General features: G+C 44.6%; 1 protein-coding gene and 1 non-coding gene across 4 annotated transcripts in view; both read left to right on the top strand.

Annotated features, from left to right (window-relative positions):
* TLN2 (talin 2) overlaps positions 1–25,653 on the top strand; it is a 412,543-nt gene that overhangs the window by 18,680 nt on the left and 368,210 nt on the right. The gene's annotated exons all lie outside the window — the stretch shown is intronic.
* Positions 5,149–5,312, top strand: LOC129403016 (U1 spliceosomal RNA). The gene has a single exon (XR_008629007.1). It is a non-coding gene; the product is annotated as a U1 spliceosomal RNA (small nuclear RNA).

The following is a 25,653-nucleotide window of genomic DNA, read 5'->3' as shown; positions in this document are numbered from 1 at the left end:
CACTCCTGGCTGGCTCAGGAGACCATCTTAGGCATCAGGGATCAAACTCAGTTGGCTGGTGTGCAAGGCAAGTACCCTACTTGCCCTACTTTGGTCCCACTGATTTTTTTCTTTTTCTATTTTATTTTATTTTGGGCTGGAGCAATAGCACGGCGGACAGGGCATTTGTCTTGCACGTGGCTGACCCGGTTCGATTCCACCGCCCCTCTCGGAGAGCCCAGCAAACTACTGAGAGTATCTTGACCCCACGGCAGAGCCTGGCAAGCTACCTGTAGCGTATCCGATATGCCCAAAACAGTAACAACAAGTCTCACAATGGAGACGTTACTGGTGCCTGCTCGAGCAAATCGATGAGCAACCGAATGACAGTGACGGTTTATTTTATTTTATTTTACTTTATTGAATCACCGTGAGCTAGTTACAAGCTTTCATGTTTGGGTTACAATCACACAATGATCAACACCTATCCCTCCACCAGTGCACATTCCCTACCACAAATTTCCCTGATATACCCCCCTTTCCCACACTCCCCCTGCCTCCATGGCAGACAATATTCCCCATACTCTCTCTCTACTTTTGGGCATTATGGTTTGCAACACATATATTGGAAAATAAAAGACCACTTTTAGTATGGATTAATTGGAGAGAAGATTTCTTCGATTTTTTTTTTTTTTAGGAAAGAAAAAGATCACTTATAGTATGGAGTAATTGACGAGAAGATGCTTCACAGGCCACTGGCCAACAGGGCTATTGCATATGCAGCCTGTGGGACTGAGGAACTGAATCACTGATTTGATTTAATTTAATTTATTGAAACCAACTTTTCAGTTTAGTTATTTGAAAACTCTTAAGTGGATCTAGAATAATTTGGATATATGAATGAGCTTTTTCATCAGCAGATATTATGAAATCAAGGCATCAAATATTATGAAATCAAAGCTATTACTGATGAAGATTTTGCATCCAATTGAAGTGTGTGCTCTAAATGTCAAATGCACACCCGATTTCAAAGACTTGGCATAAGAAGTGTAAAATATCTCACAATGTATTTGTATGGATTACATGTTGAAATGATAATATTTTCGGTTTATCAGTTTAAATAAAATTGGTCATTGAAACATTTGCCTGTTTCTTTTTACCTTTTAAACGTGACTTTAAAAAGTTTTTTAAAAAATCATGCTTTTTAAATGCAGAAAATCTAAAATCCTAAGTATGATTCACATGATTCTTTAGGGATGCATTGCTTTAGGCCTTGGTGTATCTGAAATGGAATTGAACTCTACTAGGAAGCTGACCCCAGTGAGGGAATGAAGGCTTTCTGGAGCCTCAGAGGCCTGCCTGCAGAAGGAGCTGAGCCACCGTTCAGACATATGCTACTGTCTGTCCATCCATGTGCTCTCCTGCTCTGTCTATCCGAGAATCCCAAGGTCCTGATAATATGAGTGGACCATCAGCAGTGTAAGGCACTCCCTGTGTCACACCCAGATTAACTTTTTTTTTTTTTTTTTTTTTTTTTGCTTTTTGGGTCACACCTGGCGATGCACAGGGGTTACTCCTGGCTCTGCACTCAGGAATTACCCCTGGCCGTTCTCAGGGGACCATATGGGATGCTGGGATTTGAACCCGGGTCGGCCGCGTGCAAGGCAAACGCCCTACCCGCTGTGCTATCTCTCCAGCCCCTCCAGATTAACTTTTATGTGCACAGAAAACTCCAGACCAAGACGATTTGGAGAAATTACATAACCTCCTCCCAAGAGTCATGCCATTCTCTGCTTTTTCCTCTTCTAGATAAACCTTTTTCTTTTATAAGTGGAAGTAAAGGTTTTAGTTAAAAAAGAAAAGCTTAGGTCTCTGGACTACTATCTATTCAAAATACTTCTGCTATATGATTCTGGGCTTCAGCATGATTTATGCTACTGATGTTACAAAGGGAGAAAGTTCCATTAGCTTAATTGACTTTGGAGAGGATTCCCTTATCTGGGAAATTCAACAACTGTTTTGTCTCTTACTTGGAAAGCAAGTTTTGTATGAGTTTGAAATCCAGTATGTCTGATTTATTGAGTTTTCATGGTTCATTTTAAATCACAGAAAAGTAACTGGCAAAACCAGCTCTACCAACGCACCTCCTATTCAGGTTCTCCTGCTTAGAGGATGTTAGCCACAAACAGGAGTTAAGCATTTGTTTTCTCTCCTTGTACTTTTGTCTTCTAAGTGACACCTAACCTGTATTACCTGAGGGTAGCAGTTTGTGTGGAGAAATTTACCACTTGTTTGAGTTAATGATTAGTTTGGACAATCTTGGGGAAAAGTAACTTCACAGATGTGCTCTGTAGAAAAGTGCATATGTGTGCTGGAGAAAATCCATCCTTGCTGGGTGAGACTTGGCAACTGAAAGTATTTATTGATCATCTGGTGCCCAGCAGAGTATTTACCTCCATATGAAGCACGAGCAAAATACTCACCATGGTTGCGTACATACAGTTGAACCATGAGATAGTTTCTGGGAATAACTTTGGGATAATAGACAAACGTGACCCAGACAGGGCTGCCTGGGTCGGCTTCTGAATGCTCTGTCATTTTAGCCATTTCACTGAGCGTTTGAGAGGCTTCATAAGCCGCATGGCATGGGAAGGTTGTATAGCTGAAGAAGCAATTTCTTTTTTTCTGGTTCACCCAAGATGATGGATCATTGATCTTCAGGGAAGAGCTGAGATGGGAAACTTGCTGTGGACTTTAATTGACAAACAGGGACCTTGAGCGGATGGAATCTTAGCTCCAGAGAGAGTATCTGCAGGGGAGATAGCTCCCTCCTTTCAGCTGAGCCTCCCCAGAGTCTCCAGGAGCCCTGGGCATAGTCCTGGGGTGCGGGCATACTGGACACGGGCTTTGTGCAGCTGTCTTCCCTGGAGAAGCCAAGTATGCTTGTACGTGCGTTGTAAGTGAATAACCAAAATTTGTTATGACTTTCTGTCCCTTCCCCACCCCACTCTGTCTGCCTCTCTCCACCCCATTTCCCACCTCATCATTCCCTCTCCTCATCCCCCTCCCCCCGCAGAAAAAAAGAGAAAACAACTTAAAAGAATTCTCTTGGTTTAAGAAAGCCAAGCTAGGCTGACCTGAGGCGTGTAGCCTGGAGGATAGAACATCCTGTTGGAAATAAGCTACGTCCTTAAATTCTTATGGCTGATTGGGCCTTATGATGGTGCTGGAAACAAGCCCAAGATTCAGACTGGCCAGTCCTGGCCAGTGGGGATTGCATAGCAGAGACATCTTTGGTCTGCAGCCACAGCTCCCCTCGATACCACCCACCCCCTAACTTCCTTTACACTGTCTGCACACACGTGTGTCAATTGTTCCCCTAGTGTCCACACCCACCATCTGAATGTGCCTGAGAAACCTTCAAGGTATATAGACCAGGATGTCATTTCAGCTCTGGGGCCACAAGACCAGACGCTTGTGACTCCTTTCTTGAGGCTTGCTCTCCGGCCTCTGTAGCACAACACACTTCCCCTCTTAAGTGCTTTTCTGGCTGGCAGAGCCTCTCTTCTAGTCAGACCTTCCTGAACTTTGGTGTCTGTGAATATACGTGGAGCTTTGAAAATCTGGTTGAGCAGAGGTAAATTTTTGAATCTGAGCCCTGGAAGCAAGTGCCTAAGGGAACCCAATTCTCTCCCTATAATCAAACTGTCCACAATGCTGTAGACAGGAAACTGGCTAACAGGGTCATTAAGGTGGGGGTCCTGTCCCCAAGATAAGCTGGCTGGGGAGGCCACACAATGTGACAGGACTGTTTGTGTTTTCTTCGTGGGGTTCCTGCCCAGAAGGACTGCGCAGGCTCAGAGTCTGGAATTTTGAAACCAAACATTGACAAGTGGCTCGTTTTGAGTTTGGTGGTTTTAGTTCAAATACTGCAGGAATCTTTAGAGTTTAGCAAATAAGGATTTGTGCTAAGTTTTCTTTACCTCTCCTCTCTTGAGAAAGTTGTCCCAAGGGAAGAAGGGAGATGGTCCAAGCTGGTCTTTCAGTAAACATAGACACATCAGAGGGAAGATGTCCAGGAATGGAAAGCTTCTAACTTGATGGCTCTGGGTTAATGCTTTCTGGATTTCATTTTGACTGAACTAAATGTTAGGGGTAGTAATGCTCAGCAGGTAAAGTTATGCAGGGGCCCCAGCCTTGCTGTGACAGGCACTTAGGGACAGCCTGAGAAGGGACACTTTGTACACTTGGTGTTCTTTTAAGCTCCAGATTTTCAGGTAGCACTCACAGGACAACATGTCCATATGGGGTCTGTGTGTATTAGAAATTATTGTTCTAATGGACCAGAGAGATACTACAGCAGTAAAGAGCTTGCCTTACATGTGGCCTACTCAGGCTTGATTTCCAGGAACCTGAAAAGACCCCTGAATCCTGACAGGAGTGATCCCTCAGCACAAGCCATGGAGTAAGCCCTGAGCACAGCCAGGTATGCCCCCCAAACAAAGCAATCAAAATTTAGTTTCTAATACTGTGCCTTTTAAAAAAAATTCACGAAAATCTTGAAGAGAAGTAGAGCCAGCATTATGGAAAGGTGGATCTTCCTTTAAAGAGTGAATGGTTCCCAGTGAAAGTAATCTTCAACCTGGAACATGGGTGATGTGGGTTACCAGCATGGAGTCAGTCCCAATAACTTTTATGCTGGGACAGACCTGCCTGCAGGGATGTCAGTAGGATACAATTTGCTTTTCTGTTCTCACCATCAGTCCCATCTGATTCAGATTTTTTTCAGTGATAAGTGGATCATTTTCCCACCCTTTCCTGAACAACTTTCTTAGCTGCACTTGTACCATCCTGAGTGTATTCAAGGCTACACTCATGAGAAAAAAACATTCATGGGAGAATGTGTGTGAGAATACTTGGCAAAAACAGTAAGTGGCTGGGGCTGGAGAGATAGCACAGCGGGTAGGGCATTTGCCTTGCACGTGGCCGACCCGGGTTCAAATCCCAGCATCCCATATGGTCCCCTGAGCACCGCCAGGGGTAATTCCTGAGTGCAGAGCCAGGAGTAACCCCTGTGCATCGCCAGGTGTGACCCAAAAAGCAAAAAAAAAAAAAAAAAAAAAAAACAGTAAGTGGCACGGGCATGTTTTATTTTAAAAAATCAATGTCATGCTTACCTGGCAGGGTGGACACCATGATCACCAAGGTGGTTTTCCCAGAGTGAGGCTTATCCATTGCACCCTGGATGTGCTGTCCCCTGCAATTTCCCCAAATGTGGGAAACTTGGCCACATAATTTGTGGTATTGGGGGACTGCATTCATGCTCTCCCCTGAAAGAAAAAAGAAAAAAGAAAAATTAATCAATGTCACTTTTACGTTTTGAAGTTTAGGGACAGAGAGGCCAATAGCAGGATGGGTTTTATTGAGCTTTTTACTAGGTTACAGAGAAATTAATTTTCTCCCCTTTGGTACTTGGATTGAGTTCTTCAGTCATGACTAATTTTGTTGTGCATTCACCAGCCACCAATGGGAGCAATCTTGGGGTTTTTGTGCTTCTAGTGAGACTTGCTGGCTCCAGAATCCCGACCACCCCATAACTGGCAGGGGGCATGCGGATTCTTGTCCAGATGTGCCTGGTCGCATGTCTGGAGCAGACCTCAGCATACATGCTCCTTCCTGTTTTCACATCTATGTGGAGAGAGGCACAGACCTCACCGCACACAGGGCTGTAGAAGTGCAGGATGGCTCTGGGAAGAGGTACTTGGAGAGGTGCTGAGACAGGGGAGCCTGGAAAAGGCTAAGGAGGTTTTTACTATTTCTTTTTTTGAACATCATCTCAGTGAACTGTTAGAGTCCTGAAGCCTGGGGCTTGCACTGCTGGGAGTGGTGCCCAGGTGATCTGAGCTGGGGCTCCCACATCTTTAGTCATGGCACTCACACACACCTGGTGCATGCTGAGATCACACACTGTTGTGACTCTGAAAGTCACAGAGCCCCTAGAATTGTGCTCATGGCATGTGAGCAGCTCTGTGGCTCAAACTCCTGACCCCATGGTCACCAGGCAAGTGCTCCTTGCTGTACTCGAACCCCTGGGGCCCTGTGATTTCTTCTCTTTGTTAAGCGAATCCCAGTCTGTTGTGACCCTCTGCTCTGAAAGGCTGTGCCCCCACATTCCTGGAACTGGAGAGGACTAGCAGAGACTAGATAGACTGCTGCCGGTGATCTGTCTCTCTTTGTCCCCGGGTGCCCTGCTGACTCCAGTTTTGGAGTCTCAAGTGCTGGACCTTTACTTCAGTTGTGCTGCCAGTGAGCTGTGCAGGTGACAGTTGCTGCTCAGGCTGTCCCAGGGTGAGGGGTGTGTTGTGCCTCCAAGCCAGGGCATCAATGGGGTACTTCCTCTCTAGGAGTCCTAGTCAGGGGGCACTGGGGTACCTCCCTCCTCTCCACACTCCTGCTCTAACCCTACCCCGAGCTGCTTGTGGAGCCAGGCCTCTCTCTGTCTTCCCTACTTCGTCTTTTGTTATTGAACTTCATCCATCTGCCCCAGTTTAGTACAGCTTTAATGTTGGAGAAGCCAGATTTCAAGCCAGTGAAAGCAGTGGGTAGTGAACAGTGAATGTCCTTTCAGCCCCTATTTCCTAGAAATCAAGGTTTCTTCGCCCAGAGGCAGCTACAGTTCATGCCTGGTGTGTGTGTGACACAGCATTTATGTTACTTCTCCCTTCTTTTTGCTCCACTCTCCATCCCTGATCAATGAAACACTCTTTGCATGAAGAGTGGGGAAGAGACAATATATGGTGGTGCTCAGGGCTCACTCCTGGCAGGCCTCAAGGGACCCTATGTGGTGATAGGGTATTGAACTAGAGTCAGCCACATGCAGAGCGAGTGCCTTACTCTTATATGTTCTTATATATACTCTGTGACACCTCATGTCACTTTTTATTGCTGGAGTTTGAACACGTAGTTTGTATCTCCCCTCGTCTGTGGTCTCTCATCTGGTCCTCAGGACTTTTTGGTTTGTATGTAGTATTGCTGTGTAAGGAATTGGACTTACGTGTGCTGCAAACGCACTCACCATGTGCGTTTGTCTTAGCCTCTTCCCAGCTACAGATGTGGATTTTATGTGGTTAAGCTTGTTCTGAACCTCAATGAACAGAACATTGAGGTTCCATGTTTGTATGTGAGCTCGTGTTTGCCTTCCTGGCCCCATTAGCCCATCTCTCAGCTCTGAGATAGGATGTAAGACCCATCTGCCCTCTTTGCTGACTTGCCCTCATGCTGGACACACATGCATACCTTCTGTGAGGAAATGCCTGTCATAGCGACATCATTTTCTCAACACTTTCTCATGCATGGGCTGAGTGCTTACTTGGATGCTGGACTCTGAGCCAAGTGGTGAGGATCTGGCGGTGGCTGTAGCAGGTGCTCCTGTGCCTTCTCACAGTCCACTGAAGGCTTAGATGCAAGTAGGATTCATGCTCAGCTCTATTGAAAGGGAGTTTGAAGGCTGTGAGGGCAGGACAGGGCCACTGACCTGGCCTAGAATGGCCACTAGGGGCATTGGGGAAAGCCTGCTTGAAAGACTCATCTTGAGCATGTGTGTTTGTGGGTTCTTTGACATCCAGTGGATAGGGTGTCTGCAAAATTAGCTTGCTTGGTGGGGGATATGTAAGGAAACCAGTCAAATTCAAGGAGGGCTGGAGGGCTGAGGGAGCTTGAGGGAACTGGGGTACTGGCAACTCTGATCTCATAAACTTGTAACAGATTTGGGGTTTTGGGTTCTCTGCTTCTCTTCTCCCTTTTATGCACACCCTAGGCATCACAGTAGAAGCCATGACACATTTGTTCTTTGATCTTCCATCCTATCGGCTCTTTGCTAAGTGCTTGTGTTCTGTGTCTTGTAATTCTAATATGCTTCAGGGAAACCTCATCAGCAGTTTCAAAGAGCAACTCTTTGGCCTGCACATGGCTCTGCAGTGTGATATCTGCCTGGTGGGCATGATTGGGGACTCCATCCATATAACCGCCCCACAGGCCACATCCCCATGGCAGTGCCATTTATGGCCCCAGGTATTGCAAGGAAGTATTATGCAACAAACATGCTGCAAATGTGTGTAAGCAGCTAAAGTGTGTGACATGCCCCCTCCTGCAGTGACTACTGCACATACTACACACATGCAGGCAGGGACCCGAAATCAAGCCATGAGCTCAGTCAAGGGTGTAAGCACAACCTTGTGTGACTCTGCAATCAAATGTGTGAGGAACAGAACCAGTTGTGTAAGCCCAACTGAGTGTGTGAACACCACAATTAATTATATGAGTTCTGATTATTGAGACAATCACAAGACAAATGGAAAAGGGGAAGTACAAAACAGTCACCCTCCCCTTGCTGGTCTCACCCTCGGTTGAATGCAGAGAGCCTTTCCAATGGGCATAGCAATGGCAGTAATGCCGAGAGTTAAGCAGACACACACCTGCACTTCCCCTCCTGTAACAGGTGATGGGTAAGAGGGTCGAAGTACAAGAGAGAAAATCAGCTTTTGTGGAGAGTCTGGTGCGGGGTTGGCAATACGCTGCAGCTCACTGAGGAGCACTGTCTGTTTCCTCTGCTGTCTTCATCATAAAGAAGGGTGGCCTTTGTCTGTGTTGAGGGGTCTGCTGGCAAGAAACTGGCAGCACTGTCAGAGTCTGAGGGCAGTTGTTTTGAAACTGTGAGAATTGTTCCCGACCAAGAGGAGCCTTTACCTGCAGCACCTGCTTCTACTTTAGATCAACCCCATTTCCCCCTAGAGAACAATATACTTTCTCCTTTTAAAAATAATTTGTTTTAGTTGTTGGGCCATATCTGGTGGCACTCAGAACTTACTCCTGGTTCTGCACTCCTGGCATGTTCCAGGGCCCATATGGGGGGCCAGGGATGGAACCCAGGTCAGCTGCATGCAAGGCAAGCATCCTATCCATTGTACTATCTCTCCAGTCCCTAGAACAATATACTTTCAAACAGCGTCAGGATTTATGTATTCATGGTACACCAAAGTGGACTATGCATCCTGTGCTCTACCTTCCCCTATGAGCTCTTTTGTGTTGAACAATGATGCCTGTAAATGTGTCTGGGGGAACATGACTCTGAACCGGAATGATACTGCTGCCCAGAGAGCATGAGAGATGCCCCAGAGAATCATTGCCAGCCAGCCTTGGCCAGAAAGTTGGATATACTTTCAGGACACCTGGCAGGGAGCCCTTGTTTGCTGCTCAAGGAACAGTGGGCATCGGGACCAGTGGTGTCATTTCACAGGAGTGGAAGGGGTCTATGAGAACAGCCAGACCACCAGCCACTGTCTATGCTGGGCAGGGTGCTGGGGTGGGGCTGCTCCTGCTCTGCCCAGCTGGAAGCAGTGTCTCAGGGTTTTGCAGCATCTATTATTCATCCCATCCAGTCTAGCTCATCATTGGCCCTCCCTCTGCTGTTCAGAGTATGGAGGAGTGAGGGCAGTGGGTCAGGTGGAACCTGGGAATGACCAAAAGGCCCTTGGCTATGTGGTGACCTCTCACATGCGTGGGGCTCTGCCGGGTCTATTCCTTGTGCGGTTGCAACCAGGCCACCAGCAGGCACTCAAATGACCCCAGGAGAGAAGTGCCTCCCTGCCCAATTCCATCCTTCCGGGATTCCTGCTCAGAAGGGAGCCCCCGCATTGTGGTCCAGCTGTGGGTTCAGATCCCATGAGGCTGGGTGAGCTCAGGATGGATCAGATCAAAGCTTCCCACTCCTGAGTCTCTTTATCTTATGCACTCCAGAGGATGGAACAGTTCAAGTGCTATTACAACTTGGTTCTTTATGGCACAGCTTTTCTTTACCTTGCTGAAAGCTGATCGGAGGGGAAACTGTGGTACATGCTGGTATTAGTTTGGGCATGCGCAGTTGGGGTTGGGAGATGGAACCTTTTCTATGAGGGTTCAAGATGCTGTGTGCAGGCATCTCCCAACTACCAAAACTTGGCACAAAGCTCTCAGGGAGGCTCTCTGGGAAGACCCTGGAGTTTCTGTTCCAGTGATTGACTAAATCCAAGGAGGATTTTTACTCTTACCACAAAAGATAAAAGTGTGTTCCACTCCAGGCAGCAGCTGTTCTAGGGGTGGTGGCCAGCCTGCCCAGAGCTGCCCTAGGCCTGCCTGGGGTGGGTTTCAGGATCTGCGGAGAGACAGAGACCAGCTCTGCCTTTACTGGATTCTTGTGCCAGTGCCTCTGATGTGCTTGATTATCGGGGAGTTAGGGATACTCAGTCTTCTTTTTTTTTAAGTTTTATTAAATCACTGTGAGATAGTTACAAGCTTTCTTGTTTGGGTTACAATCTCACAATGATCAAGCACCCATCCCTCCACCAGTGCACATTCCCCACCACCGATATCCCCAGTATACCCCCCCTTTCCCGCCCTCCCCCTGCCTCCATGGCAGACAATATTCCCCATACTCCCTACTTTGGGGCATTATGGCTTGCAACACAGACACTGAGAGGTCATCATGTTTGGTCCATTATCTACTTTCACCATGCATCTCCCATCCCAACTGGTCCCTCCAGCCATCATTTTCTTAGTGATCCCTTCTCTATTCCATCTGCCTTCTCCCCTCCATTTATGAAGCAGGATTCCAGCTATGGGGCAATCCTCCAGGCCCTTGTATCTACTGTCCTTGGGTGTCAGCCTCATGTGATGTTATTCTATACTCCACAAATGAGTGCAGTCCTTCTATGTCTGTCCCTCTCTTTCTGACTCATTTCGCTTAGCATGATACTCTCCATGTTTATTCACTTATAAGCAAATTTCATGACTTCATCTCTCCTAACAGTTGCATAGTATTCCATTGTGTAGATGTACCAAAGTTTCTTTAACCAGTCATCTGTTCTAGGGCACTCAGGTTGTTTCCAGATTTTGGCTATTGTGAACAGTGCTTCAATGAACATATACGTACAGATGTAAATTCTACTGTGCTTTTTTGCATCCTCGGGATATTTTCCCAGAAGTGGTATTGCGGGGTCATATGGAAGCTCAATTTCTAGTTTTTGAAGGACTGTCCATATTGTTTTCCAGGAAGGCTGGACCAGTTGACATTCCCATCAACAGTGAAAGAGCGTCCCTTTTTCCCCACATCCACTCCAGCACTGGTTGCTTTTGTTCTTTTGAAAGTGTGCCAGTCTCTGTGGTGTGAAATGGTATCTCATTGTTGTTTTGATTTGCATCTCTCTGATGACTAGTGATATGGAAGTATTTTTTCACATTCCTTTTGGCTATTTGTATTTATTTTTTGAGGAAATTTCTGTTAATATCTTCTCCCCATTTTTTGATGGGGTTGGAGGTTTTTTCTTGTACAGTTCTACTAGTGTCTTGTATATCCTGGATATTAATCCTTTATCAGATGGGTATTGGGTAAATATTCTTTCCCATTCTGTGGGCTCTTTCTGTATTTTGGTCACTGTTTCTTTCTTTTTTTTTAAACTTTTTATTAAATCACTATGTGGAAAGTTACAAAGTTCTCAGGCTTATGTCTCAGTTATACAATATTCAAACACCCATCCCTTCACCAGTCTCATATTCCACCACCAAAAACCGCAGTATACCCCCCGCCCCCACCCCCTACCCCCTACTGTATAACTAATGAATTTCACTTCATTTTCTCTTTACCTTGATTACATTCCATAATTTGACACAAAACTCACTATAGTTGTTGGAGTTTCCACCCAAGAGAGACAGACCTACTACCAAGGAAGCATTTGATAATTAGTTTTCCATTGCTGGAAATGAAGAGATATGTAGCCCCACTGCTACAAGTACAGAAATCTTTTTTTTTTCCTTTTTCCTTTTCCCTTTTTTTTCCCCCCCTCATCCCCCTTCCGCGCCTCATAGTATGGTGTACGCCACGCTGCGTGGGGCTTTTGCTTAGTTCACAGTCCAGAGAGGTGGCTGCTACATTAATAACCTTCAATATTTCAACAAAAACTTACTGTTATTATTTGGAGTTTCCCCCCCAAGTCAGACCTGTTCAAAAGGAACCGTTTCACATTGTTGACAATTATAGCTGTTAAGTCTTGGTTTTGGATTTCTGTATAAAGTCCAGGGAAAATTCTGCCATAAATTGCATAGCCCAGCTCACAGTCCCAGTGCATTGCTGTAAGAAGTCTCTGGAATCAAAGTCTTTAGGTGCAGAGGGTCCGCTTCATGCTCAGTGGCTCCAGATTTATCTGGGCTGAGGGCACGCCGTTTACGCCCCCTTCCCATGAGTCCCTGGGAGCCCCAAGAGTAAAAACCAAATACCTCTGGGTTTGGAGTCTTAGAAGATGGCGCCTGCCACGTGGGTGCCGCCAACCTGCCGTTTTCCATGCAGGAAGACAGGGTGGGGAGGAAAAAATCCACCCCCTGGCAGCACAGAGTTGTAGCCCAGTTCGCATCCCAGTGTATTGCTATTAGATGCTGCGCTGGATGCCCGAATGTGTTAGATCTCTGGAATCAAAGTCTTTAGGCACAGAGGGTCCCCGTCACTGTTTCTTTTGAAGTGCAGAAGCTTCTTAGTTTGATGTAGTCCCATTTGTTTATGTTTGCTTCCACTTGCATGGTCAGTGCTGTTTCACCCTTAAAGATGCTTTTAGCTTCAATGTCATGGAGAGTTTTGCCTACATTTTCTTTTATGTACCTTATAGGTTCATTACTGATATTGGGGTCTTTAATCCACTCTGATCTGACTTTTGTGTCTGCCATTAGACAGAGGTCAAGTTCATTTTTCTGCAGGTAGCTATCCAGTTTTCCCAGCACCACTTGTTGAAGAGGCTTTCCTTGTTCCACTTTACATTTCTTACTCCTTTGTCAAAGATTAAGTGGCCATATATTTGAGGGTCTATAACAGGATACTTAACTCTTTTCCATTTGTCTGTAGGTCTGTTTCTAGCCCAATACCATGTTGTTTTAATTACTACTGCTTTGTAGTAGAGTTTGAAGTTGGGGAAGGTGATGCCACCCACCTTCTTTTTCCCAAGAATTGCTTTAGCTATTCGTGGGGGTTTATTGTTCCATATGAATTTCAGGAGTGTTTTGTCTATTTTTTCAAAAAATGTCATGGGTGGGATACTCAGTCTTATGGAGTAAATGGTAATTGTGTGCCTGCTGCATGTCTGTAACCCCTGTGAGGGGATTCCTAGGGGAATGTTCCCTTTTGGCCGGGTAGAGAGTGGGACTTGGCCCTCCTGCCTTTAGCTTGTCCTGTGTTCATCATAGATCTTGATCTCCAGAGATCATGGTGCTCTGCCCTCAGCTGTAGGAGATGTGGCTGGCCAGCAATGTAAGCAATATGTGACAAAACCCATTTTTCATCCTTGGCCAACACTGATCTTGGCCCCAAGATGTCTGACCTGTGACCCAGGTTTATGAAACAGGCTGGATGCCACAGCCAGCCTGTGTAACTCTCCTGGAGACAAATGTTTTGATGATCAGAGTGGATGATCCCAGTCCCTGTGGGAACAGAGACTTTGGCCTTGGTTCCAATGCACTTGTTTTGGGAGGAAGTCAGAAGCCATTAGTCAGGGGCAGGCGTCCCCTTCCAGCTGTGTTGGGGTTCACAGCGACTGCACTTCTGGCATGGAGGGCTGCCCTGCACCACAACCCCCCACCCCCAACCTCTGGGCCTCTGCGCCTCTGGGCCTGCTCCTTCCTGGGGGAGGTGCCTTGGCAGCATGGCTGTCCCTGCTGTAGTGCATCTCGGACGAGAAACTGCTGATGGATTTTCTCTGGAAACTAACTTCCAGGCCTGAGGGCAGCACCTGAGGTGGGGCGAAGGTGGGGTGCGAGAACCAGCACTGGCACTTTCTGCTATGGGAGTGTAGCTGTGACAATGTTGTCCTTTTGGGTTCTTTCCTATCCTCCCCATGCCTAGTCTTGTGCCCATATTCTTCATTATCTGGAAGGAGAATGTCCTTGGGTGAGATGCTTTGTAGCTTATTTTCTGAATCTGGGCACGCTGCTACCCTGAATTCAGAGGGATTAATAGTGTTTTGAGCATCTCCATACCCCTTAACTCGCTATCAAATAAGGAGGCACAATTTGGATGGTGAGAAAAGCATCTTCCTACCATGCAGGGTTAGTTTTTAATTGGTGTGAATCTCTTCTAGCTCCATCCTGAACTTGGAGCTAATTCTGGTTGCACTGGTTCTTGTGTGTTTTTGTCAGTTGATTAATGCCACTGGGGCATTTGCTCATGGACATGATGTCCTTGATGGGATACAGGGTCTCCTATATGGGAGATGTCTCTGTACCTCATGCCACATTGCCTATGGCAGATTTTACAATAGGTTACATCATGGGTTTTCTTCAATGAAGCTGCAGCACTTGCCTGAGCCATGCCAGAGAAGAGTAATACAGATCCAGCATTTTTCAAATACTAAGGGTTAGAGAAACCCTTCTCACTAGTTTCTCTTTTTGGCCACACCTAACAGTGCTTGGGGACTACTCCTGGCTCAGTCCTTGGGGATCACATATCACAGTGCTCAGAGGACCATGTAGTGCTGGGGATTGATCAAGGGCCTTCCACATGCAAAGGCTATGCTCAACCCTCAAGACATCTCTCTGGGGGTCTAGAGCAATGGCACAGTGGGTAGAGCATTTGCCTTGCATGCGGCTGACCCAGGTTCGATTCCCAGCATCTCATATGGTCCCCTGAGCACTGTCAGTAGTAATTCCTGAGTGCATGAGCCAGGAATAACCCCTGTGCATTGCCAGGTGTGACCCAAAATTTAAAAAAGACATCTCTCTGGCCCTAGCATGCTCTTTTTCCCCCTTTAGTGAAGCATCTCAGAGGACACTGCCCTTGTCAGAATGAGGCATCAATTACATACGTTCTCTGTGAATGAGAACCACAGAACAATTCTCCCAGCAAGAGCATCAGGTTCTGTGGGCTGGCGGCCTCTCCTATCTCCTTGGCAACAGTGACACTCTGGGGGGAGCCATGGGTACAGGGCACAGTCATACCAGGACACCTGCAGGTTGGCCCCCAGGCAGATCCTGATGTTTGACTTCATTCCATCAGCAACTGGGCCCGGTTATTTGCAGGGCTGTGCTCAGAGCCTGAGTGATGAGCTTAGAGATGGCCTTTATTCCACATGCTCCTGAAAATCTCAGTTGACTTGACCCCTGAACAATCTGGGCACCAGCATGCAGGTTTCCTTCAGCAACTATGTTGGGAAATTGCTAGTCTCCACAATTTGAACAAAATTCAGGGGATAGCTGCATTGAGTGTCAGGAATATGGAAAAAATGAGAAAGTTTGGAATGTCAGGTGTGCATGAAATAGATGGGGACAATAGTCCATTGTATCAGTTATAGAATATCTACATATACCTAGGAAATCAAAGTTTATTATGAGTGTGTATGCAGACAGATTCTTCATTAGCCATTGAGGTTCAGAGGATTGTTAAGTAAATGCTTATATTCGTTTGAGGTGTCAGGTTGGCAGCCACTGCAGATGAGTTTGGGGGAATCAAGAGTTGTGAACGGGGTTTTAACTCTTTAGAACAGACTTAAGGGAGAACTTATTCAAGCCTCAGTGATATTTCTGTTCATCTGAAAAATAGGTGTCATACTTCCTGCTTTCTAGAAGAAATGGCTTATTGAAAATTGGCACAGATACTTCAAAGATATGTATTAGATGAAGCAAACTTGTTTCATAATAAATTAGCATGGACTCCAGGAAAGATTTTTTCCTCAACATTTCTGGAGGTTAGAAGCCCTAAGATGAAGATGTCAAATGAACTTTGTTCATTTGGCGACACCTCCCTCCCCCTGAACTGCCCTCCCCCACCCCCACCTGTCGCCTCCCCACTCCATCCCCACCCCTGGGAAGAGCTGTAGAATTGTATCTCTTTCCCTTTCTTGTTGTATTTCTTACATGCAGACATGGAAACTTGATCTCTGATCAGCAACTGCCTCTATTATTGCTTCCTTCTGCTCTTACCCTTTGTGAAAGGACCTGGGTTTCCAGTGGCCACCTCAGAACACAGTCCCACTATCATAAGGTTTCTGACTTAGTGCTGTGTTTGCAGGTTCAGAGAATTAGAACATGGTTGCCTTTGGGAAGAAGGCACTAAGCCCTCTTACTGCAGTAGCAGTTAAGAGTTTATCCTTTTTCTGGGAAAGGGCATACTAATGGTATTCAGGGTAATATTTTGTGACTTTGAACAACTTATTTTATGTCTCTGGGCTTCAGTATGTGTGTCTATGTGTGTGTGTGTGTGTGTGTGTGCGTGTGTGTGTGTGTGTGTGTGTATGTGTGTAAATGCAAAATTACTTGATGCTTTCTAAGGCTTTACTTCTGGTGCTGTGCTCAGGGATCACCCTTGGCAAGCTTGGGAATACCATATGGGATGCCAGGGATGGAACTTGGGGGTGAATTGCAGGAAAGGCAAGTACCCCACACAGTGTACTATAGCTCCCAATAGTTATTTCTTTATTATTATTTTTATTTATTTGATTATTTATTTTGCTTTTTTGGTCACACCCGGCGATGCACAGGGGTTAATCCTGGCTCATGCACTCAGGAATTATTTCTGGTGGTGCTTGGGTGATCATATGGGATGCTGGAGATCAAACCCAGGTTGACCACATGCAAGGCAAAAACGCCCTACCTGCTGTGCTATCGCTTCAGCCCATTATTATTATTTAAAAATTTTTTTTTAGTTTGTTCCTTTAAAAAGCTTGCTTCATAAAGGCTTTTGAGTATTTCTTCTGACTGTTTTTTTGTCTGTTCCCTTTCTGTATCTTTGTTTTGCTTTTATGCTTTTTGGGGCTTACATATGCTGCACTCAGGATCACTCCTGGCAGGGCTCAGAGGGTTCATATGTGGTGCCAGGGATCAAACCCAGTTCGGCCACTTGCCAAGCAATTGCCCTGCTAGCAGTACTATTGTTTCAGCCCTTTTCTTGCATCTTGAACAGATTTTAATATGAAACTGAAGTTTATCACCATTCACAGTTTCTGTTGAACAGTGACCTCACTTGGTAAAAAGTTCTGCATCCTTTGTTAAAATGTTAATACTTGGACAAAAGGAAAATATGTTGGGCTATGAATGGACTCTTTATTAAAGCGATAAAAGCGCACTTTTTTTCTTGGCTAGCAATTTTTGTTCCCATCAGAAATGCTACTCAGATTCTGAACCCCCAAACAAAAAGGGTGAAGGAGGAAAACTGGTTGTGAGCACTGATTCCTCCTCTACTTTCCCCCTACATTCATTCCCTTAATAGTTGGGGATTCTGGGCTGTCATCTGTGAGAGTTCCTGTCACAAGGGGCTTGATTTCTAGCGGTTATCCATTGCTGGGAACAGAATCAAACCTGTGTTCTATGCAGAGTGTGTGCTGAGGTGAACCTTGAAGGTGCTCTCCTGGTTCCAGGTGTTGTGGAGCAGGGGGAACCTGGCGGGAGTTACTACTCTCAGCCTGAGTTGGGGGAAGGGTAAATAGCAGGTAGCATGAAGGAGAGTTGGACTAGGTCCTCCAAGTGCTGCTGATAGGTCAAGATGAGAAGTGCCAAGGTCACTGGTTTGTCTTTAATGACAGGAAGTCACTGGTTTCCTTGGTTGGGCTCTGGAGTGTCACATCCAAGGAGGACACATCTGATGACGGTCGGGCACTGTGGATGGGTGCTGGACTGATGTAAAAGGTAAGTGCAAGGCAGCACAGGATAGCCAATTCCTCCTTGTCCGAGGAAGGTGGGTGGGCCCATGGTGTACTGATTCTCACCCACACTCTGTGGGCCAGGAACCTGTGTGCAGGAGGTCGGAAGCCACTGTGTGCTGGAGAATTTACTAATAGAGCACAGCAACAGAGATTTGGAAGCTTCAGCATCTGGGGAATCTGAGTTCTTAAACTAGTCTTTGCACTTTGTTTTCATTTCCAACACCACTGACAGGACTCAGTAACTGGGGGAAATGGACAGTTGTGAACCAGGGTTCCCTGGCACATGACTGCTTCCTGAGCAGCGAGAGGCATGTTGAAGTGACTTGCTGCTTGTTAATGGCTAAAGCACTTTTTCTTGGTTGATGACCAGCTGGAAAATAGGAATCGAGATAATTATTCGAACGAGACTGCTTTCCCCTTGTTTGACTTCTAATTGATTTTATTGGGCTTGGAGTGGGGTGGGGTAGGGTGGGGGAAATAGCCAGCCTCTGTAGGGAATGCTTCAGGGCCGGGTATTGTCCTGGAAAAGAGGGTGGTGTGCAGTATTGCTGTCATATGCATCGGGGTTGCATGTTTTTTTCTGGGACTGAGTGAACCACAACAGTGTGCCAGGATTTGTGCTTTAACAGTTACAGCTGCCCAGGAGTTACCTTTGTTGATCAAGGGCTGGGGGAAGAGAGAAAAAGCTAGGTATGGGCAGCCTGGGGTGGAATTCACCTTCAGAAGGACTGGATGTGTAAAACATTCAGGCGGCAGCATCTGCAGGTGACTCACTGTGGCCCCAGGCTCCAGGGCTCTAATTCTCATTCCTACTTGTGGTTCAGGATCGCCTCTGGCCTCTGAAAAAAATGCAGAGCTGCCCTTCATTAGCACAGGTGTTCTGATGTGTGTGCTAGGTATGAGCTTGTTATTTGCAGGCCTGAGTAAGAATGAGGCGTACCAAACTTTCATGTCTGTCTTTGCACACACGGACACACACACTTACACCTTTGAGTAGCACTTGCTTGAATATAATCAGACTTTCCCTGTATTTCTCCAGAAGCACGTGTTGAAAATCTTTACTGTGATATCCACCAGACAGCCACTGTGTATCTTGCCCAACTCTGCTAGTTACAAATATTATGGTTTTTTCTTTGTGTGTTTTTGTTTTGTTTTGTTTTTGTGTCACACCCGGTGATGCACAGGGGTTACTCCTGGCTCTTCACTCAGGAATTATCCCTGGTGGTGCTCAGGGGACCATATGGGATGCTGGGATTAGAACCCGGGTCGGCCGCGTGCAAGGCAAACGCCCTACCCGCTGTGCTATCGCTCCAGCTCCTGGTTTTTTCTTGATACTCTTGATACTCTTGATACTCAGCTTTGGAGCTTTCAACTCCTCATAGACATTCTGGACTCTAAAATGCTCTAACTCTTGTTTTCTCAGCACTAGAATTTCTTGGACTTTCCTTTTCTGTTTCAGTTCTTTGGTATGACTGTGTCAAGCTGATTGTAGTATTCATCAAAAGTACTTTTAAATACCTTCTATTCCTTTGCCTGCTGGAAAACCAGCTTGAGCTTGGGAGAACAGACTTTCTTAAATTACAGAAGGAATGCTAGCTACAAGGTTATAGGCCCTGGATTCCAGTCATTGCTCTTTAACATTTTGTGACTTTGAACAACTTATTTTGTGTCTCCAGGCTTCTGTGTGTGTATGTGTGTGTGTATGTGTGTGTGTGTGTGTGTGTAAATGGAAAATTACTCAATGGTTTCTAAAGGCTTTACAAATTATACAGTCTAAGTTACAAATAGTTTATGCCCTCACAAATGATGTTTTCAAATTAAAGAATGTTTTTAGTGTCTTTACTGTAGAGGGGGTGCTGGAACTTCAAAGACATGCCAGACATGCTTCTAGCTCAATCAAATATTGCACTTAAGATATATTATGCATGCAGAGGGACAGAACATAAATAGCCATTCAAGTCAGTTAAGTAGCAAAACGAAGACCAGACATAATTGTAGGATGAGTGGAATGGATTAGAAGAGTTAGGCAGATCATTAGTTTTACAAGATGGTAAGAACTTGACAAGTAAGTTCCCAGATCGGTTGAGTTTAGGAAATGCTGGTTCAGAGTTACACAATGTATTTATTACAGACCTTAGAATTTTTAATAAGCACCATGATGAATAGACATTTGCATCCTTTTTGAATTTTCATACTCTATTGTTTTACTTCCACAGTTAATCTTGCTTTAATTAAAAATAAAGTTATGGGTCATGCACTAATTGAATGCAGCACAGTGTGGGAGGTTGGCATTAATGTAAATGTGTTGGGAGTCAAGAGAGGTGACTTTGACTTGGGAGGAGTAGTTAGGGAAGATTTTTTTGGTGGGAGGGGAGCATGCCCTGCTGAGGGGACCCAAGGGTACTGCCATGGTACTTGACCAACTGGGCCATAGTTTAATGTGGGTGCCTGTGCCTTAGTGTGTCCTAACCCTTGCACAGTCTCTCTTGCTTGCCAAGGAACTTCTGAAGGAGAGGCTGGGTCTGGGCTGCACCTTGCCAGGGTGAGTCTGTGTAGCTGCAGAAAACTGGGGACATGTTTGGAAATAGCCTGAATGTCAGTAGCCAAAGATGAGCAACTAGAATGGTGGCACGGCCCTGACACATTCCTCAGTCTCTGGGACTTGCTTTTGTTAACCTTTCTCAGGTTTGAGATCCCCAGTGGTGTTTGGGGAACTCACTTCTCACCAGCCCTCATGCACTGACTGCCTTTCTATTTTTGCTCCTGTGGTATCCAATAGCAACAAGTTAATTTCTAGCCTCACACTTTCCTAATGTACTACTGGCTCATGGTACCAGAATAGAATCTGGTTTCCCCGCCTCCACAGTGGGCCAGCTTTGAGCTGCTGAGATAGACCTGGGACTCCTTAGATAGAGTTGACCTGAGGCTTCCCCTCCCCCAGGCCATTGAGGCAGAAGCCTCTGGAGATGGACCAGTAACCCATCCCATGACCCTGGGTTTAGAGAGAACCTGGCAGTGGTTCAGCTTGTCTCTCATTGGGCCCACTGAGTCACCCTGGATCTGGCTTACATCGATTCCCTTGAACCTCTTGGCTTGAAATAACTGGGGAGGGTTTGGGGACAATGTAGATTGCAGTCCCAGGGCAATGAAGAATAGCAGCTCCCAGTTAAAACTCTAATCCCATAGAGCTTCCCTCAGACAAGTACACACTGAGTCTTTATAGAATTAGGTAGCACTGATTGAATTGAGTCACTCATTTGCAAATGGAGTTATAGAGGTGCTTGATTACATTATAGTGACCAGGGAGGAAAGAGCTAGGCTGACTGAGAGGCTGCTGGGAGCCTTCTCTTTACTGCCTTTATTACGTGTGTTTGTTCTCCATCCCAGAATTTCTCAGTTCTGAATGTCCTAAACCCCCCTAAAGTGGGGCTACAGATATAGTACAGCAGGTAAGGAGCTTGCCTTGCACGCTGCTGACAAAGCTTCCATCCCCAGCATCCAGTGTGGTCCCCCAAGCACCTCCAGGAGTAATTTCTGAGTGCAGAGTCAGGAGTTACCCCTGAACATCACTGGATATGGCTCTAAAATAACCAACCAGAATTTAAAAATAGCAAACCCCTAACTCTGACCACCTCCAATCAAGGGTGTTTGAAGGAACTCATGGCAGTAAAGGTTTTCCTGTTTCATCATAGCTGCATTATATTTCTAATCACAGAGACTGAGTTTTAATTTCTTTTCTTCTTTTAAATTTTCATTTTATTTGTATAAAGCTGTTACCGGTGATTTATTACATTTAATATTCCAACACCAGTCCCACCATGATTACCTTTCCACCACCATTATTTCCAATTTTCCCAACCACCACTTCTGGCGATAGGTCTGTTCAGGTATTCCAGGTCTTCTTAGTTCAGCCTTGTGAGGCTATAGGAATCTAGGAATTTATCCATTTCCTCAAAGTTTTCATGTTTCGTGGCAAAAAAAGATTCTCAAAGTAATCTCTGAGGATCCTTTGAATTTCTGTAGTTTCTGTTTTAATGTCCCCCTTTTTCAGGAGTGTTTTGTATATTTCTTTAAAAAATGTCATGGGAATCCTAATCAGGACCGCACTAAATTTATATAGTGCTTTGGGCTGTATTGCCATTTTGATAATGTTAATTTTCCCTATCCATGAGCAGGAGATGTGTCTCCATTTCCAAGTGTCCTCTTTTATTTCTTGAATTAGTGTTTTGTACTTTTCCTTGTATAGATCCTTCTCCTCTTTTTTTTTTCTTTTTGGGTCACACCTGGCGATGCACAGGGGTTACTCCTGGCTTTGCACTCAGGAATTACTCCTGGCGGTGCTCAGGGGACCATATGGGATGCTGGGAATTGAACCCGGGTCGGCCACGTGCAAGGCAAATGCCCTACCCGCTGCTCCAGCCCCCGATCCGTCTCCTCTTTTATTAAGCTGATTCTAAGCTTGATTTTCTGTGGTACTATTGTGAACGGGATTGTTTTTTTAATGTCTCTTTCTTCTCTTTCATTATTTGTATATAAGAAAACCATGGACTTTGGGGGGTTAATTTTGTAGCCTGCCACTTTACTATATCGAACTATTGTTTCTAGGAGCTTTTCTGTAGAGTCTTTAAGGTTTTCTAAGTATAGAATTATGTAGTCTGCAAATAGTGATAGCTTGACATCTTCGTTTCTTATCTGTATGCCCTTGATTTTTTTTTTTTTTGTCTAACTGCTATGGTCAGGACTTCCAGTACTATATTGAATAGGAGTGGCTAAAGCAGGCAACTTTGTCTTGTGCCCGATCTTAGAGGGAAGGCTTTTAGTTTTTCCCCATTGAGAATGATACTTGTCGTGGGCTTGTGGTAGATGGCTTTGACTATATTAAGGAAAAGTTCCTTCAATGCCCATTTTTCTGAGAGTTTTCATCATAAACGGGTACTGGATCTTGTCAAATGCTTTCTCTGCATCTATTGATATGATCATATGGTGTTTATTATTTCTTTTGTTGATATGATGAATTATGTTGATTGACTTGTGAGTGTTAAACCATCCTTGCATCCCTGGAATGAATCCTACTTGGTCATGGTGTATGATCTTTCTGATGAGTCGTTGGATTCTATTTGCTAATATTTTGTTGAGGATCTTTGTGTTCATTAGGGATATCGGTCTGTAGTTCTCTTTCTTTGTGATATCTCTGTCTGCTTTTTGTATCAGGGTGATATTTGCTTCATAGAAAGTGTTTGGAAAAATTTTTGATACTTCAATTTCCTGGAAAAGCTTAAAGAAGATTGGGAGTAAGTCCTCTTTAAATTTTGGAAGAATTCAGTAGTGAATTCATCTGGGCCAGGGCTTTTGTGCTTGGGGAGACTTTTTATTACCGTTTCAATTTCCTTGATGGTGTTAGGTCTGTTCAGGTATTCCAGGTCTTCTTAGTTCAGCCTTGTGAGGCTATAGGAATCTAGGAATTTATCCATTTCCTCAAAGTTTTCATGTTTCATGGCAAAAAATGATTCTCAAAGTAATCTCTGAGGATCCTTTGAATTTCTGTAGTTTCTGTTATAATGTCCCCCTTTTCATTTCTGATTTGGTTTATTAGGGTTTTCTCTCTCTCTTAAACCTTGCAAAATGTTTATCGATCTTGTTTATTTTCTCAAAGAACCAGCTCTTGGTTTCACTGATCTTTCAGGTTGTTTTTTGGGTTTCCTTCTTGTTAATTTCTGCTCTGAGTTTTATTATTTCCTTTCTCCTGTTCGGATTGGGCTTTTTTTGTTGTTCATTTTTTAAGTTCTTAAGCTATGAGGTTAGGTTACTTATGTGAACTCACTCCTCCTTCCTGAAGAATGCTTGTAGAGTTATAAACTTTATTCTTACACAGCTTTTGCTGTGTCCCATAAGTTTTGGTAACTCGTGTCCTCATTTTCATTTGTTTCCAGGAATCTTTTGATATCCTCTTTAAGCCGCACGTTGTCCAATACTGAGGTGTTTAATTTCCAGGTGTTTGATTTTGTTTTCTCTTTGTGTGTGTGATTCATTTCTAATTTCAGTGCATCATGGTCTGAGAAGATTGTTGATACAGTCTCTATCTTTTTAATTCTATAGAGGTATGTTTTGTGGCTCAGCATGTGGTCTATCTTGGAAAATGTTCCATGCACACTTGAGAAGAATGTGTATTCAGCATTTTGAGGATGAAGTGTCCTGTATATATCTACTAAGTTCCTTTCTCCCGTTTCTTCCCTTAGATGAATATGTCCTTGCTAAGCTTGAGTCTGGTTGAGTATATCAAGAGGTGATAAAGAGATATTGAAGTCTCCCATCAGTATTGTGTTGCTATCGATGTCTTTCTTCGAGTCTATGAGTAGTTGTTTTAAATACTTTGCTGGTTCATATAGGTGGATCAACATGGAAAGTATCATGTTAAGTGAAATAGTCAAAAAGAGAAGGACAGACGTAGAAAGATTACACTCATTTGTGGAATATAAAGTAATAGAATGGGAGACTAACACCCAAGAATAGTAGAGATAAGTACCAAGAGGAGTACTCCACAGCTTGGAAGCTGACCTCATATGCTAGGTGAAGAAGCAGCTCTGATAGAGAAGGGATCACCAAGCAAAGTTGCTAGGCGGGCCCACTAAGGATGGGAGATACGGGGTGAAAATAGACTATAGACTGAACATGATGCCTACTTAATACCTCTGTAGCAACCACAACACCCAAAAAGGGAGAGAGAGCAAAAGGGAATGCCCTGCCACAGAGGCAGGGTGGGGTGAAGGGAACAGGGTGGGGGTGGTGGGAGGCATGCTGGGACCATTGGTTGTAGAAAAAGGGCACTGGTTGAGGGATGGGTACTTGATCATTGTGTGACTGAAAAGTAAGCATGAAAACCTGTAAGTCTGTAACTTTGTCTCATGGTGATTCACTAATAAAAAAAAGTAAAATAAAATTTATAAATAAATAAATAAATAAATACTTTGCTGGTCTGTCCCTCATTAGGTGCATACATATTTAGTATTGTAAGTTCTTCCTGTTGTACAGATCCATTTATCAATAAGCAATAAGCAATAAGCAATAACCTTCATTGTCTCTTCTGATCTTCTTCAGTTTGAAGTCAATGTGGTGTTATCAGTATCCTAGGATGGCTACCCAGTTTTTTTATGGGAATTGTTTGCCTGTAGGATTGTTTTCCAGCCTTTGTCTTTGAGCCTGTATTTGCTCTGACTGTTGAGATGTGTTTCTTGTAGGCAGCAGAATGCAAAACATACCTCTAATCCATCCTGCCACTCTGTGTCTTTTACTTGGTGTGTTTAGCCCATTAACATTGAGAGAAATTATTGTTATGGGGTTTTGTCCCATTTTTCTGCTGAAATTTGGTGTATTTGAGGGGACTGTCTTGTCTTAAAGTAGCCCACTCAGTTGTTCTTGTAACCATGGTTTTGAGTCTATGAAGTTCCTGAGCTGTTGTTTATCTGTGAAACTGTGTGTTGTTCCTTCTGTTATGAATGAGAATCTAATTGGGTAAAGTGTTTTTGGTGAGACATTTATGTAATTGAGTTTTTTCACTATATCCCACCCCTGTTTTCAGGCCGTGAGGGTTTCATCAGACAAGTCGGCTGTGAATCTTAAGGATGCTCCTTTAGAGGCAATTTCTTTCTTTGATCTTGCTGCTTTCAGGATTCTTTCTCTATCTAAGGTTTTGGTCATTTTGATCAAGATGTGTTTTGGGGTATTTTTATTTGGATTTCTTCTAGGTGGTACCCTTCGGGCCTCCTGAATGTGGTTGTATGTTTTCTTCACCTTTGGGAACATCGTAGCAGTGATGTCTTTGACAGTTTCTTCTTCATCAGGGTTTTCTTCCTGTCCCTCTGAGACTCCAGTAATTGTTATGCTACTGCTCTTGGCTTCATCACGATCTTCTTTTGCCATCTGTTCTCAGATTGTGAGTCTGTTTTCCATCTCTTTTCTAGAGAGTCTCAGG

This window comes from Sorex araneus, chromosome 2, assembly GCF_027595985.1.
Source record: "Sorex araneus isolate mSorAra2 chromosome 2, mSorAra2.pri, whole genome shotgun sequence".
In the NCBI taxonomy this organism is placed as follows: Eukaryota; Metazoa; Chordata; class Mammalia; order Eulipotyphla; family Soricidae; genus Sorex; species Sorex araneus.
Note: the sequence above shows the minus strand (reverse complement) of the source record. Positions and strands in the feature narration are given on the sequence as shown.